The sequence below is a fragment of the Cygnus olor genome, chromosome Z (genome assembly GCF_009769625.2).
Source record: "Cygnus olor isolate bCygOlo1 chromosome Z, bCygOlo1.pri.v2, whole genome shotgun sequence".
Lineage (NCBI taxonomy): Eukaryota > Metazoa > Chordata > Aves > Anseriformes > Anatidae > Cygnus > Cygnus olor.
In genome coordinates this window covers 27,702,961-27,719,364 of record NC_049198.1, presented here as the reverse complement: position 1 = coordinate 27,719,364, position 16,404 = coordinate 27,702,961, and the positions used below count along the sequence as shown (strand labels likewise).

Genomic DNA, 16,404 nt, shown 5'->3' with positions numbered 1-16,404 from the left:
CTGGAGATTATGAAGAGAATTTTAAAACATACATTTCTATTAACATCTTCATTGTGACATCTGATCTTCACTCAGTTGCTAGTCTCTGCAAGAAAAGGTGACAGTGACAGATGAACAGAGAGCTGGAGAACACAGAGCTAGGAGTTAGGAGGTATACTGAAAGACACAGGAGCTATGGTAACTCTACTTTAGTATAGCCATGAAGTCCCACCTTGGTGTACTTGTATGGTTTTCCATAGTGTCCATATGCAGTTTTGGACAATGTCCTCCACTTCGTTAGTATTTCTCCAGCCATACCGCGACCATCTTTTACTTCTGGTTTCTTGTGCACTTACACTGCAACGAACAAAAAACCTGAGCCTAGCCTGCTAAATTACTTCTGCTTCCTGTCCCTGTTTGCCCCAGAAACCCAATTACAAAGTTAACTCATGCTAATGGAGCCTGAAGGGATATGCACACACTCAGCTACATGACAAATCACAGTGAATGACCTGCCTGATTTTGACCTTTGTTTGGTGATCTAAAATGTAAACAATGCATATCAAAGTTATCTATCACAGAATACCAGATACAACTTGGTCTACCTGTGGGTAATTGGCATTAAAAGTCAGATTCAAATAGATGTATGATTATACATTAAGGCACTCTGTTCCAAAAAAAACAGAACAACAATAACAAAAAAACAGCAGGATCAACCCCAGCATCAGTTCCTACTCTGAAGAAAGTTTCAGCTAAATATCTTCCCTCAGCAGATATTTTGCTGTGTCAACTAAAGGCACATCTACTTCGAAGAAAGCAAGGCTTTGCTCCAGTGAGGCCCTCCAAAAGCCAGGCTTGCCGTGGGAAGCAGACTGTGCCTTAGTATATCAACCACTGACATCACAAGAAGACGCTGAAAAGAAGGAGTTGAAATAGAGTAGAACCTGTCTACTAGCATCTGGGTTACTAACGAAGCACTGGTGAGACAAAAAAAGACAAAAGCCCCACGGGCTTAAATTGCCTTTGCCAAACTGCAAAACAGAAAAGACCTATCAACTCTTTTGTTCCGATTTTTCTGTCGGAAGCTTGGAAATCGGAGACACAAATTTCACAATATTGTTTCATTAGTAATTATGCATGGGTCATGTCCCCTTACTTTTGTCTGATAATCAACATCTTGACTGTCCTTTGTTACTTTTTATATCCTAATTTTAAAACACTTAAAAGCCAAAAACAAGAGAAAGAAAGGCTCTAGTCTTAATACAAAGATTTTTTTTTCTTTTCTTTCCAGTCACTGCACTTCTTGGCAAGTTCTCTGGCACAGTACTGAAGAACTGCAAAAAAACTCTGATGTATCTTTCTTTCTCTGTAGAAACCGGATTAGCTGGGAGTAACCCTTAGAGATCCTCTGCATTACCATATGCTGAGACATGGAAGAAAAGAGCAACATTTGCAGAAAGTTTACTATTGTCTGCAGTCCCTTCGTTTTTTTTGACACAGCTGTTCCAAAGCAGCTCTGGAATGAGACCCCTCCTTTTCTCATTTAGCAGCTCATGAAGTGAATGAAAACACTGTGACAGAAGTCCTAACATACACAGCCATGTTTATGCACCTAAACAAACACATTCAACCTCTGACATGTCTCACTCCAGGGGAGACTCCCAGCCGTTACATAGCAAAACCAATTACATTTAAAAAAAAGTCAGAATAACTCAGGAAATCACTATTTTAAACTAAACTCTTCCATCTCTGCATGAATACGAAACATGAGGCAAAGGCGTTTTCCAAATCCCACGTGCAGAGTGGGATGCTCCTGCTCACCACTTTCAGAGATGTTTGTTAATGGGACAAACTTTAGAACAAGCCACGTTGGCTTCCACAGGCTCATGGGGGAATCCCAGTGTCAGGAATTAATGGACATGAAGACATGGCACACCTCTCTGCTGGCGCTGGGATGCTGCCCACCCCTTGATCTAGGCCTAACAGGTTTGTTTCCAGACACATTTGGTGCTCCCAATCAGTTTCGCCCCACAGCCCATAAATATTAGTGCCGTCACAAAGAAGCTGGCAGCAGGAGGACAAGAGGAGACCTCGCTCATCTCAGTGGGGCACAGGTTTGCAGCGGGCTGCAGCCCTGCAGGGAAGAGCAAGGAGGAGCAAATATTCATAGGGATGGCAAAAGACACCACAGCAGTTCCAACACCATGTCTGACGTTCATGGTGCGAAACCACCTGGGTCAACCTGGGCAGCACCCTCCCCCTTAATAATTACACTCGAGATCTGGAAAGGGATCAGAAATGTGTCAAAATAATGAAAAAGTCTCAGAAAAGAAACTACTCTTGCTTTTAACAGATTGAGAAAGCACTATCTGGAAGCGGCTAAGGAATCACATAAAATAAAGAAAGGCACATAAAAGGTAAATCAGAGCTTCTCCTTATCACAAGGATGAAGTATGATCAAGCTATGCAATTAGGAGTCCAAAATAACAAAAGAATAAAAAGATGTCTTGACTGCTCCCACTCCTGGTCTCATGTGCATGCGTGCATACAGATCCATGCTACAGAAGTCATTATCACTGCAAAGCATCCATGAAGGCTATCGGCATGGTGAGGCTGAGAGAAGGATTGTACAGGTAATAGTATTATCCAGAGCTACACTTGGAAACCCTAAAGTCTTCCGGGAAAAAAAAAAAATAAGCCTGGGGACTTAATGTTAAAAAAAAAAATCAATGTCTGCTAATTACAGACTGATACGAGACATAAGGCAAGGGACAGATTAGCCCTCCTCAGCCTTGGGTGTGTAAATGCTACACTTTTCTCAAAGCCTCTGTTACAAAACTCCTCAGCACGGAGCAGACTTACTGGGGCTGGAGCCTTGCTGGATAAATAACAACTTGGCTGTTGTCTTCTCTCTGCCACCCTCCGGAGCAGCCTGCACTGCCCAAGGCCCCTCTGCTGCCTCTCTGCTAAAAGGAGCTGGGTGAAGGACAGAAGCCACCCAAACCACCTGAGGGGAGGAGCCACCCAGACAAGACACGCTTGTGCCATGGTGGGCTAAGGACTGAGAGAGCAGGACAGCAGAAAACAGCAGCAGCACAACCCACACCTGCCAGGGCGCTGCAGCTGCACAACCCTGCACGGGCCTCTCTCTGGGCACAGAAGAAGGCAGGCCAGAAAGAAAACCACAGATACTTGGCAACCTCCACCAACAGAGCTCAGGGCACTTACAGATGGGAAGGGCACCCTCTACTTCCCTGGCAAGTGACAAAGTTTCATAAGGCATGGGCTTAAAGGCTGCCAAACCATGGCAGGCCAGCAAGCCATCTGGTCTGTCACTTGAGAGGTACACTGAACCTAGGCCCAAGACCCACAGAGATGTCCTTGCTGTCCCCTCCCGGGTGGCCCATGTCCACCAGCTGGCCATGAAGCAGCTCCAGCTCCCAGTAGTGCCATTCTTTTGTAATTCAACCAGCCACCACCCTTCAACAGACCACTTTCCTCAAGAGGCTTTGTTTTAGGGAAGTGTTGCAGCCTCCAACCCACCAGGGTCGGATGAGATACAAGGGTCTAGTGTTGGCTCCTGTGTGCAATAAGAAGCCTGTGCAAACATTTTCAAGATCAGTATTTTGGTTGACAAAAAGGCCAGACTCGTTTGAAAGATTTGCTTAGCTACAATTAAGTTTCAACTGTTCGTGCCTTACGCCTCTGCCTTCAGTATACTAACTCATCTGAAGAATTAAAGGGACATTTGAAACGCAAACTTATGACTCAGGTTTAATTGTCAGGTGTCCTTCTCCAGTACAGCTCTAATTAGAAATCAGAAACATTTCTGAGAGCAGAAAGAGACTAAAAATTGACATAAGCTACCAAGGGAAGCCTGTGGGAGCATTTTAGTTCTCACAGGGTGCCTTCTTTAACTTACGCTTTAGCTAAACTACTTGTTGGGCTTCATACATGGGTAAGAGCCTAGGGCCTGTGACAGCCTGGAAGTGAGGACAGACTGCAAGAGCATCTGATCTGAGTGACGGAAGTCCTTGCATTACTAGCAAAGCTCAGAAAGCATTTTCAGTATCCACAGTCAACACCTGAAAAGTCATTTCCTGTTTTCCTCATCAATGGAAGTGTACAGTTTAATGGTGAAGCAATGACTGTCACAGTACACATCTTTCTGCTATCTTGCAGAGGTTGCCAGGGAACATTTTGTAAGAAGAATATGATTATGCCTTAAACCAGTCTTCAGATTTAACTTCCAGTCTCAACATAGCTGTCATGATTGCAGACAGCTTCCCTGTGTAAAATACATGGAGGAAGCAAGTGAGATAGAAATTAGAGTATAATTCACAATAAAACACTGCTAGGAGTAACCCTCGCAAAATATATAACTGCAAGAAATAATCAACTATCCTATTCCTGACATGTACTATTACTTCTCTTTGGGCCCCAGCCATCTGACATACAGACAGCTTGCACATTATTGCACCTCAATAGGCAGCATCTATAATGGTAGCAAGAGATAACCGTGGAGTATCAAAGTTGACAAGCCTAAGTGGTTTCCATGATTTCTCCATGAGATGCCTAAATGCTTTTTAGAGCACTGCCAATTATTCAACCGCAAAACCAGATACTTTTAAGATACTTAAGATGAATCATTTCCCACTAGAACCAAACACATTAAGTTTGATCATAAATCTGAACCTCTAGTCAAGACAAACTTATCTATCTTTTGTAAGTAATGAAATAAGATTTGTATAGTAAAATTCAGAATAAAACTCAAAAAATGTTTTAAGTAAATGCAGTAAAAAAAAATTAGAATTTTATTCACAAAAAAAATAGAAAAGTTAGAAAGTTATTCACAAACTACATATACTGCATCATCAGAAAATTAGGTGGAATCAAAACTTTTTGCAAGTTGTTGGTTGTTCACTTTGTGTTGCAATTCCAAGTGAACTCCTCATCATTATGACACAACCTAGTTATTAGCTTAACACTCGTCATCTTGCCACAATGCACAAAAATCTAGAAAAAAAATCATACCTGCACATGTACATACACACAAGCTTTCAAGCCGCCTTGGGAGTTCTGCATTTCTTCCCTTTCTAAGGCACACAGGCAAGTTTGGATGGATCACAAGAAGTGACGCCTGAAACTCCCACCATGCCCCATTAACCAATTCCATTAGCTAAATGACTAGGAAAACTACTTTTCTGTGACCTACCACTACAGTAGGTGCTGACACCACAAGAAAATTTGCAACTGTCCTCAATTAACAACTAATGCTTTGGTAACTAAAAGCATGATCAGCTGCATGTTTGCAATAGCTCTGCATCATTTACAAGAGACTCTTCATTTAGAAGTTTTCATTTCACTTTCAGCATCTATTATTTAGATGCACAGGGCACTGCAGAAAGCGAGTCCACAAGAAGTACCAGAAGCTTACAAGCCCAAGAAAACTGCCTAAATGGCAAACATATACAAGGGGGAATGACTGAAAAGACTCATCTCCTACAGAAGCCATTCATGGTATGAGAAATACATCCATTGCCAGTTCTGCCCATGGCATGGAAGTAGCGTTTAGAAACCTGCTTAAGCAGCACCTAAAAGCTCCACCTTCAGTTTCCAATTGAGGGCCGAGTTTTGTCCTCAATGTCCCCAGTGCAATTTTAAAGTAAGAACTAATCTCTAAAGAAAGCAGGTTTGTGCAAGTTTAAAACCTGAGGCACTGGGTACTCCTCTACAGGCTAGAGTGCTACAGAAGTTGTCAACAAATTAGCCAGAGCAGTCATCTGTAATTTATTTAATGGCAGTATCATGTTTGCCACCAGATAACCATCCACATCAATTGACGAGTTTTCCTCTGGCTGGGACTCGGGCAATAGACAGAGAAAAATCTTGATGTGACATCACATAATTTTGTTGTAACATCACGTAAGAGTTTAGAGTAACATCAAATCCCAACAAGCACATGATGGGCAAAATCACAGATTTTGATCAGCACTAGTGTGTAGCCACCTACGCCTCTGCCCAGCCTGGTGTTACGCTACTGATGGGTACTGTCCTGTCGGAGTAAGCCATATTTCCCCACATGCACCTACACCCCACAGGATGCTCACACTATGAACTCACACAGCCAGTACCCCCAGGTCCCACACAGCAGAGGTACAACCTCTGACTCAAAATGGCTGGAGGAACAACACAAGCTCCCGTGCCACAAGACACCTTCTGCTGAGGAGGCATTCTGGGGGTCTGATCCCATTTTACCTAGTCACTGACACGAGCCAGATGTTCCCAGCCGGAGGAGAGACAAGACTTCATAGATGTCACTAGCTGGCTGGTTGGGTCCCAGCCAGGAGCTGTGCCCCACGTGCACCACTCCCCCCCTTGGGAATCAGACTTCAGACCTGAAGACCACAGCAGCAATCCCAAGGGCTTGAAAATCCACTCAAAGTCAGGGCTTTCTTTCTACCTTGGGTGCCTATTCTAAGATTCAATCTTTCTAAAACTCACATTAAACCAATCAGCCGCCTTCCACCTCTTGCATATTTTACTTTCTTCACAACATGCACACACAACCTTTAATCAGAGCCAGCCACTCCGTCAGAAAGAGTGAAGTAAAAGGGCAAGACATCTGATATTTTCAATCAGCAAATTGTCGTGGCCACCTTTCTTGGCTAGCCAAGACTCAAGGTTGTCAACTAAGCTACAGAATTGCCAGAAGGGCTATGCTGTTATTTAAATGTTTTAGAGCTTTGATTTCACAAAAAGCACACCACGACTGACCTTAATATCAGAACACGAAAGCTAAACATAGCTTGGTCTTAAGTAAAACCCAGGGCCAAAGAAGTCACAAGAAAGTCATCTGCAGTACCGAGGCTTACAATTATGCCTGAATAAGTTTTTAAACACAATTGTACATCGAGCTATAGGGCCTTTTCATGTTCTTTGTTTCATAAAGAAACAAACAGTTTTCAGACACACCACAACGTCTTTAAGTGCTTTTCGAGATCCATGAACAGTGGCCAAAGTTAAGGCACATTCATAAGCTGGGCACTAAAACCCAAAGCTTCCCACCTCCACCGCCCCAAAAGAAAAATCGCTACGTTTAAGTGCTAGCTCACAGGTCAGACGGTACCGAAGGCAGTCCATTTAACCGAAGCACGGACGAGCACAGGTCCCTCTGTGGATGCCACCCGCTCCCCACGCCGATACCCAGCCTCGCTCCCACCCTCTACAGGTGCCTCCCCATCTCCCCTCGCTTCGGCCCCGAGACGTGCACACGGGACACGACCAGCTCCCGAAACAAGCAGCAGAAACCTGCCTCCGGCGTGCTGCGGGCTCTCGGAAGGGAGCAGAGGAGCACGGCAGGGTGCCGGCAAGGCGTGCGGCTCGGCAGCGCTCCGTGCCCCGCCACCGCAGCGCCGGCTTTCCCCTGCAGCACGGTGGCAAAATAAATACAACAATTAAATAAACAAAAAGACAAAAAAAAAAAAAAAAAAAAAGTTCGCATACCGCTGCCCGCCCCGAGGGAAGCTCCAGGCAGGGGACCCGCACCCGACGGCAGGGACTCCCCGCTCCCTCCCCTCCGGGGGGGGGGCTCCGCCGCCCCGCGCCCCCCTCCCGCCGCTCACCCGCGGTCTCGGCGCCCCGCGGGGGCCCCGCGGCGGGGGCGAGCATCCCGCACGCCGCTCCGCCGGCCGCTTTGTACCGCCGGCCGCCCGCACTGCGGCTGCGCGATGCCCAAAACCGACGGCGGTCCCCGCTCTCGCCCCCCGACGGCGCCGGCCGTGCAGCGACCCCTCCGCGTCCCGGCTAAACTCTCCTCCCCCGGACCGGCCGGGGGTGGGACTTGGTGGGGCGGGGGCGGTGGGATGTGGTGGGATGCCGTGGGATGGGGTGGGGTGCGGTGGAAAGCAGTGGGATGCGATGGGATGCAGTGGGATGCGATGGGATGTGATAGGATGTGATGGGTTGTGACGGGATGCGGTGGGATGCCGTGGGAAGCAGTGGGATGCCATGATGCAGTGGGGTTTTTGCCCCGGTGCACAGCATCCCGTTGCCGGCCGCAGTGCGCCATCCCCCCCTCCCCGCCCCCCATCCTCCAGCTCCGCAGTGTTGGAGATGCGCTGGAGGGTCGGGGGTTAATGAGGAAAAAGGTTGTTTTTTTTTTTTTGTTTGTTTGTTTGTTTTTTTCATTTTGCATCCATCTTATATCCCGGGTCGCCCAGTCACTGGGATGCAGGAGCTCCACACCAGGGAGAGAGGGGTTGCCATTGAAGAAAGTACGGCATCCTTGGGTAAACCCCACAACAGTTCAGGGTTAACCTGGGAGAAGCCCTCCCAGTGCTCTGGGTGGAGGAACTGACCCTAAACCCTTCGGGAGGGTTTGGACCAGCCCTAGTGCCAGGACAGGGCTGCCAGAGAAATGAATTTTTCAGCCTCAGAGGCTGGGGAGGAGGCACCCGCCCGCTGCCAGCCTCTCTGCTGGACAGGGGCCTCGGCCACGAGCCCGAGAGGAGAGCAAAATGTGCATCAGCTCCTCTGAGCTGCTCTGGAAATCTCAGCTCAGGAGCAGCGTTATTAAGCCAGTGCCTCAATCTTACTGGCCTGAACAGGCTGGCTCTGAAGCCCTTGAAGCTATGAAAGGGCACAGCGGTCCCTGCTCCATGAGTCCTGAGTTTTTGGCTTAACTGCTTGAATATTCAGTGTGGATTGATGCATGGTTTCTTTCACTCTTCCCACACTTAACCCAGGTGCTATCCTCATTGCCCCAGGCTCCCAGGTCCCTGGGAGCGAATGCTTTCGAGGCTTTGTGGTGGCCCCACATATTGGCACACCTCTTTTCCTGGTCTTACCTGCACTACAGTGTCAAATGTTGGCACCTTCCCTTGCTCCCTTCTCATTTCCTTCTTTCTATGTCACTCCTCTGCTTTCCTTCTGCCTTTTTCTGTGTGATTCTCCTTAAAACATGAATATTTCTAGATGTTTTTTTTCCAGATAAAACACCTGAAGCTCGTGAATGGTGAATAGCAAGGATTGCTTCAAGAATATTGATTCCAGAATCTAGCAAGGAAGACATTAAGAAAATTTTAAAATTTCTGGTTTTCCCAGGGGACCACACCCAAGTAGCATTAGGCAAGAAATTACAGGGTTTTCTTGTCCTATAAAAAGCTAGCAGGCTTAGTGATATTTCCATCTAAATCATTTCCAGTATTTCTTCTGAAATACCCAAAGCCATTAAAACATTTTAGAGATTAAAATGCACTGAGTATTTTTGTAAATAAAGCTGTTATGATGTTGATAGAAACTATCTCTCAAACCACTAATATTTACTTAAAAGAAAAAAAAAAAGACACTTAAAGACACTTTAGTATATTTTAGTTCAACAGCACGTATTTTTAGAAATATTTGCAGCCCAAGTCTGTGACCAGGCCCCGCAGCACTTTAAGACACTAATAATTATGACTGTGCTAAGTCTCTATGAAGAGGCATTTTTTTTATGGCTGAGCTACCAACTCCAGAAGAAGATGGGGGGCTGATGAAAGAAAGTTGAGACAACAGAGAGGACCACTTACCATCAGTTATAACAACAACCAGAAGTAAAGCAAGCTCAGGCCAGCAAACAACTCCTTTGCATCAGCTCATTCATCCGAATAGTTGGGTCAGGACCATGTTGTACCAGAAACTGTACAAACATGGAGTGAAAGCACTCCAGACCGCGGCAATGAACAGAGCAAGCAGAGAGGGCTCTTTCTACTCCTCCCACTTAATCCTTTCTTTCAGGAGTTGCCAGCTCTTGACAGTTTACACAAGCAAAATTAAATAAAGAAGTCAATTGTTGGTTACCTGTGTAAGTGTGGCCAGAAAAGACTCTCAGCATGGTCACGCAGCAGACGGTACTTTTCTCTTGGACATTGCAGCTGACACCAACAGGTCTTGGTCCACCCTTCAGAAAATGGGGGTGAACCTGAGGGTCTGCCAGATGGGGAAGAAGTGGGATGTAAGGGAGCAGAAAGAGAGAAGGGCCAGTGAGCGTCTTCATGCTCAGCTCCATCCTCCCTGGCCTCCTGGGCACATGCACGTGGGGGAGGTTGGGAAGCGAGGTGGCAGACACTCCCCAGGCTCCTTGTAGGGAAAAACCAGCTTTAGTCTAAAGGAAAGCTGGCAGAGCCTGAGAGAGGGAAGGGGTCGAGGGTGACTGCATGTTCCTCATCCACTGCAGGTGGGCACATTTAGTGGAGGAGCAGGGTGCTGCTCCCTGGGGTGCACTGCGGGTAGGAAGGCTGGATATACCCTTAACTTTCAGCAGACAAAACCAACCCGCTCACCCCCTAAACCAACAGGAACAACAACAACCAGAACACAATCCCACCTATTTTCCTAAAACCAAACCAAACCAACAAAACAGGTGCCCCGTATTGGTGAGCAAGGTGGCCAAGAAAATCACAAGAGGCATGTCCTGGGGTTGAAGAAGTAAATCAAGGTAATTACTTGAAGAAAGTGTTCACATTGCAATTTCCATGATCAGGATCTGGCCCAGATAAATGTAGTGTATGCTTTGACACACTTGTCTGTGAGATATTACTTATACTGTGAGTGCAAATTGCCTGGTAGCTACATCAGAGACAGGCTGCACCAGCCCTGCTCCCATTTGCAGCCCAAGCCCTGTTTCAAAGTGCGGAAAGGATGCCGCAGATATATATCCCAGAGGAGTCACTTTAGGACTTCCTCTAACCAGGATGGGAATCTGTGCCTCCACAGCAAGCAGCCCCTCAGCAGGACAGTGGATGGAAAAGGCTGATGCTCACTGATGTTTTGCACAGCGCCCTGCCACCACCTCCCTGCAGCACCCCAAGATCTGAGACGCAAAAAGTTGCAGCAGCTGCCAGGGCTCTGCAAGGCTCGCAGCTCCAGGGAGGCCCCTGAGGCCACAACAAACTTCACCTGGTCTGTTGCTGTAAGTGGAAACAGCCCTGCCTCTTGAACAAAACAATCCTATTAAAATTTCACAAACAGAATAATCCCGGTTCTGCCAAAAAAAAAAAAAAAAAAAATGAACACTTTCTTTCCATCGGAAAATCCAGTGCTTCCCTGTGCCTGATTTTGCTCAGCCTAGAAATATCACCCACACACACACAGACACACAAAGAAAAGTCCCCTTACCAAAAAGAGGCTCTGGCTTGTGGGAAGCAGTGTTCACAGCACAGGCCTAGGCCACGGCACCACCACAGTTCACCCCTGCCTTTGTCTTCCTCGGGTCCTGCAGGGGGATGGGGTGGGATGGGGCTGTGCTGGGGGGAAGCATCTCCTGCAGAGCCCTGGGGTGCACCGCTGGTGGTGTGTGAAGGACACTTTGAAGTGCTGATCACTGCCCAGTAGTTGCTGCTGCCAAAGCTGAGTACCAGCTTAAGGAATTAAGCAGAAGTGCATTTTAAAAACACTGCTTCCTTTCTGCCCTGCGAACCCTCCTGCAGAGCAGGGGCCACACGCTGTGCTGGTGTGGATGACCCCACTCTGTGGCCAGGGCAGCTGGGAATATTACACATCCCAGGACTTAGATTAACCCTCTCTGCTAGCAAGCCTGTAAAAGCCCAGCTCTTTTTCCCTCTGTGCATCTGCTGTCCTGACTTGCTTTTTAGGGAAGCAGCAGATTCGGGACGTGTATAGGCCCTCTGACACTGCTCTCAGCCCAGCGCTCCGCTAGCAGATTACACTGCATGGCTTGTTCCCTAACACCGTCTGCAGAGGAGGGAAGCTACACAAACACAAAAGGAGGCAGGCTGTTTTCTCTGCCCTGGCTCAGGACTCACATCTGTGGCAGCCTGGAAATAGTACCATGTGCTCGCCTGTCAGTCCCAAGTGAGATGAAGCGATGCAGCGTGCGGCTGAGTTCCTATCGCCTGCGTTTTCAGCCCTGGAGGGTGCATGTTGCCATTTGTCACACGTTGTCTCGGATCCCACCATAATGCCTGTGGACATTTGAGGCTCAGCAGTTTTCTTGATTTGTGCATGAATGCACAGGAATGCAACTCCAGAAATCATTTACCAGATGAAATGTAGCACTTGCCTTTCCCCTTATCTTTAAAGGAGCAGTGCCAGAATACTATACTCCCCAGGGTTTGACCGGGTCTAATAAAATGGGGGAAAAGTCACCATAATTTTGCCTTCCAGATTTAATCTACCTTTTATCACTGAAATGTTTCAAAGGATGATTGCTTTTTTCCAGAGCTACCAGACTTTTATTTTACTTCTGAGCTTGGTGAAAAAGCTATTGCATTTTCAGTTGAACCAGCAGCATTATGCAGTTTTGTTACCCAACTCAGCCTCCACAAAGAGCTTTACTTGGACTTAACATCTGCCATGAGTCATCTGACAGCTAGAGCAGGCACATAATAATTTCTGTAATGGGTACCTGCACAGAGCAACCTGGGTCTAGAACTGCCTTAGGGAAACATGCTACAACTTAACATTGCCACCAAAGGTCTGTTAGGACAAACACGATGGAGGAGATGAGTGGGTCCACTCGCCAGCTCAGGAGCGGGAGGGTTGGGCTGGAAAAGTTCACAGGACACCTGTTTCTCCTGCCAAGGCAGGCAAAAAACTTTTCACAGCACCCCGATAGCAAAATAGAGACCCACAGTGAAGGAGAAAAGCAACAACCATATTATGCCATAAGAAGAAAGCAAGAGAGAAGAAACTTCAGCAATTTCTTGCTGGAGCCAAGATGTTTGTTGAGTGATATCCCAAAGTTAGACTCAAGTCAGAGTGATCCTAAATCTGTGCGTGTTCACCCCAGGGAACGGCAGGGTCAGGAAATTAATGATCCAAGCATTCTTTTACCTAATGGAGGAGTTCCTGCCTTCCTTGCAGCTGATACTCATCGCTGACTTTGGCTCTGCAGCAAGAGACAGGACCCGAGGGACACTTTGAAGTATCCCTGGATTTTACATGCTTTCAGAATTTTTTTTCTATCTTTGTACCCTAAATTAAAATGTGCTCTGCTCAAGATTTGGGCTAGTATGGACTGCTCTTAGGCATAGACAGATCTATTTGCTTTGTATAAATGATGACTGGATTTCAGCAACGGATTTCATGAAATTCATTAGTCAATTGTTCTCTCAGGAGGACAGCTTTCTCGAGATGGAAGATTTCTCAGACTTCATCCTAGTTTCAAATTCACAATGTCATTTTAACTTAGCAGAATTGTACTTTTCTCTCTCTCTCTCTCTCCTTCCTTCCTTCCTTCCTTCCTTCCTTCCTTACTTTTCCTTCCTTTACTTTTTTCTTTTTACCATCAAGCTGAAGAAAAGAGCAGGTTCTTCATTCCTGTTTTGCAAACAAATTTGTGAAGCTGTTTTGGCAGAGATTGGGGGAAGTTTTAGCTGCTCTTCAAATGTATGCCTTGCTGATTAACTTGTGATTTATAGCACAGGACCTGGGTGTGTGTTCTCCCTCATAACTCAGAGATTCTTGGACCAGCAGCACCTGATACTGGCTGCTGCACGGGTAAGAAACAGGACGAGCTGAACCACATGCCAGGTCTAATAAAGCTATATTTATTTTTTGAGAAACTTGTGACCACCAGTGGAAATCTTCAGCCTTTGGATGTACCTCCTGACAACAAAACCTGGCACAGACAGTGAGTATAGATTCCTCTATAAAGTAAACTGCCCTATTGCTTCATTTTTGCCAGGCAGAGGCTTAATTTGGGACGTGGCAGCTATTGTACACACACAGATACCCTCTTACTGTGGTCAGGCCATTTGGGAACAGATGAAGAGTCCCTGATTTCCACACATGGTGTTCTATTCCCATCTCTGCAGACAGTGATTGCACTTTGGTGTTTCTAACCATGCCATGGACAGCCCAATTAGATGAGTTGTTTTTACTGATACAGGGCACTGCTGGGGACTCAAAAATAAGTTAGTCCTTAAAGCATTTCTTGATTTGTTGCTTTTCCTGCAGACAATGCTGTGACAACTCTGTTTCACTGAGTAAGGGCAGTTTTGCAGTCCTGTTTCATGTGTTCACTAATGATCTGGGTGATGGGGCAGTGTGTACCCTCAGCAAGTTTGCAGATGACACAAAGCTGGAAGGAGTGGCCGATAGGCCAGTAATTCCACAGTGATTCCAGTGCCATTGGAAGCAGTGCCCTTGCTGCCAAGAAGGCTAGCAGTATTCTTGTCTGCATTAAACAAAGTATTGCCTGCAGGTCAAGAGAGGTTATCTTTCCAGTCAGCACCTGTGAGGCTGCACCTGCAGTGCTGTGTCCAGTGCTGGGCACCCTGTGAAAGAGAGACCTGGACATACTGGAGAGAATGTGGCAAAGATGACACCAAGATGATGGAGGGACTGATGGGAGCACTTCGCATATGAGGAAGGCTGAGAGAGCTGGGGCTGCTCAATCAGCCTAGGGAAGAGAAGGCTCAAGGGATCTCAATGTAAGCACCCAAAGAGGGTGCAAAGAAAACAGAGCCAGGTTCTTTCCAGTGGTTCCCAGTGATGGGATGAGGCAATGGGCGCAGACTGGAACACAGGAGGTTCCTTCTGAACACACTTCTGTGCTGTGTGGGTGATGGAGCACTGGCACGGGTTGCCCAGAGAGGCTGTGGAGTCTCTTCTTTGGGGATCTTCAAAAGGCACATGGTCCTGGGCTCCCTGCTTGCTTGGGCAGAGGGTTGGACCAGATGTCCTCCAGAGGTCCCTGCCAGCCTCAGCTGCCCTGCCATTCTGTGATCCCACCCTCTTTCTAGCACTGGCGTCCAGCAGCCCCCTCGGTGGCACATCCTGGCATGTCTCAGCTCTCCCATGTAGTCTCCTCAGTGCTCTCCTGCCCAGCTGTGAACCACAACACCTTAGTGAGCTTCATAGCAGCTCCGTCTGACAGCTGACTGTCCTTCTCAGCCCATGCGTGTGTTCACAGAGGTCAGGCACAGGTGTCTTGGTACATGGCGAAAACTAGAACAGCATCACAGAGGGTGGAGATGGGAAGTATTTAAAAACAAACCGCTGAAGTTAAACAGAGGATTAAACAAGTGCAAATACCATGTCCTGAATGCTTTCCCTTAGTGGGCTGTGGGAATGATCAGCAGAGAAGGAAGGCATAGCTGACCTTTCTAGGAAGATGGCCTCCTCCCATGAAATGTTCTGCCTGCCAGGTGGGGCCAGAGGGTCAGTGCCCCTCTGAGGGTACCTGGGTTGCCAGCATGACCCCAGCGAGTGCCCAGCCTTGGGTACAGCCCCCATCAGCTAGTAAGAGAGATCAGCAGTGAATCAAAACTGGAGGGAATGTCAGGGCTTTCTGCCTTTGCCCTCTGTTTCCTCAAATTGTTCTGTGAACTGGTGTGTGTGCAAAGAGCAGCGCAAACTGGAACTCCAGATACAGATTTCCCAGCCCCTCACAAGGAGAGGATGGTCGAAAAGCAGGAAAGCAGCAAAGCACAAGCCTGGTGCTCCCTTTCCAACCAGCAGCACTCCATGAAAGGAGCGGGATGCAATGCAGCCATGTTCATGCTTCCTTATCTGGCGCTCGATGGCAAGGGCAGCAGCACTCCACGTTATGTACGTGCTTGGAAATGCTGACAGCAAATCCTCTGCTTTGAACTTTTAATGACATGAAGTCACCTTGGCCAGATTCCTGCCTCTGATGGGAGCTAAAAGCAGATGCCTAGGAGAGAGGATAAAAACATGGCAAGTATAGGAAAATACTTCTGTCACTATACACATCCATCTCCTGGAACGCTGCAGTGCAAAGACTTCCTAAGCTGGGCTTCGTCTTCAACACTGAGTTTAACTGATCTCACTGTACCTTCCTTTTTTAGATCAGTACAACTACTTATTCAATCTATTTATATTTCTGAAATCCAGATTATTTTAGGGCAAGGAGTTCCAAATCTAGTTCTTTTTTTTTTTTTTTTTTTCTGGTGTGAAAAAGTCTTCCTCCATTTGCCCTAATCCTGCCGCCTGATCACTATCATTCTTGTGCCATGTGTATAAGGCAGCCCTCGTTCACCTTCTCCATTCAATTTGTGATACACACCAGCCACATCTTCCGGAATACCCGTGTTTCCAGGCTGAATCATTTTCACCCACAGAATCCCTTGTGTGCATAGGCCATGCAAACCGCAGTCACTCTTGGCACCAGTTGCTGCAGGAGGTGTGTGGAGCCATGATGCCGCTGCCCGGCTGCCTAGACCCTGCACAGTTCAGGAACCTACTCTGCAGCCTCCAAGGAAAGCACAGGGTGCCTTTTGTTTGCTGCTTTTTTAGTCTTCCAGGTCTTGATGGAAACTATCAAAAGCCAGGCAATCAGCAAAAAATATACACCACCACCTGCACCAAGAAAATCCAACAGTAACAAAACCCCACCATACCAAACCAAACCAAACCAAAACAAAAACAACCCCTAAAAGAAACTAAGAAGAATATAGA

The 16,404-nt window shown here is 47.0% G+C and overlaps 1 protein-coding gene across 2 annotated transcripts in view; it reads right to left on the bottom strand.

Moving 5' to 3' along the window:
- Nucleotides 1-7,721, bottom strand: part of KANK1 (KN motif and ankyrin repeat domains 1) — a 127,565-nt gene extending 119,844 nt beyond the window's left edge. Inside the window, exon 1 of one of the 2 annotated variants that reach the window (XM_040539916.1) lies at nucleotides 7,605-7,721. The gene's annotated coding sequence lies outside the window, so the exon portion shown is untranslated. Of the gene's footprint in view, nucleotides 1-211; nucleotides 316-7,604 lie in introns of those variants that run through there. The other variant, XM_040539917.1, reaches the window with a different exon arrangement.
- Nucleotides 7,722-16,404: the final 8,683 nt, after the last annotated feature.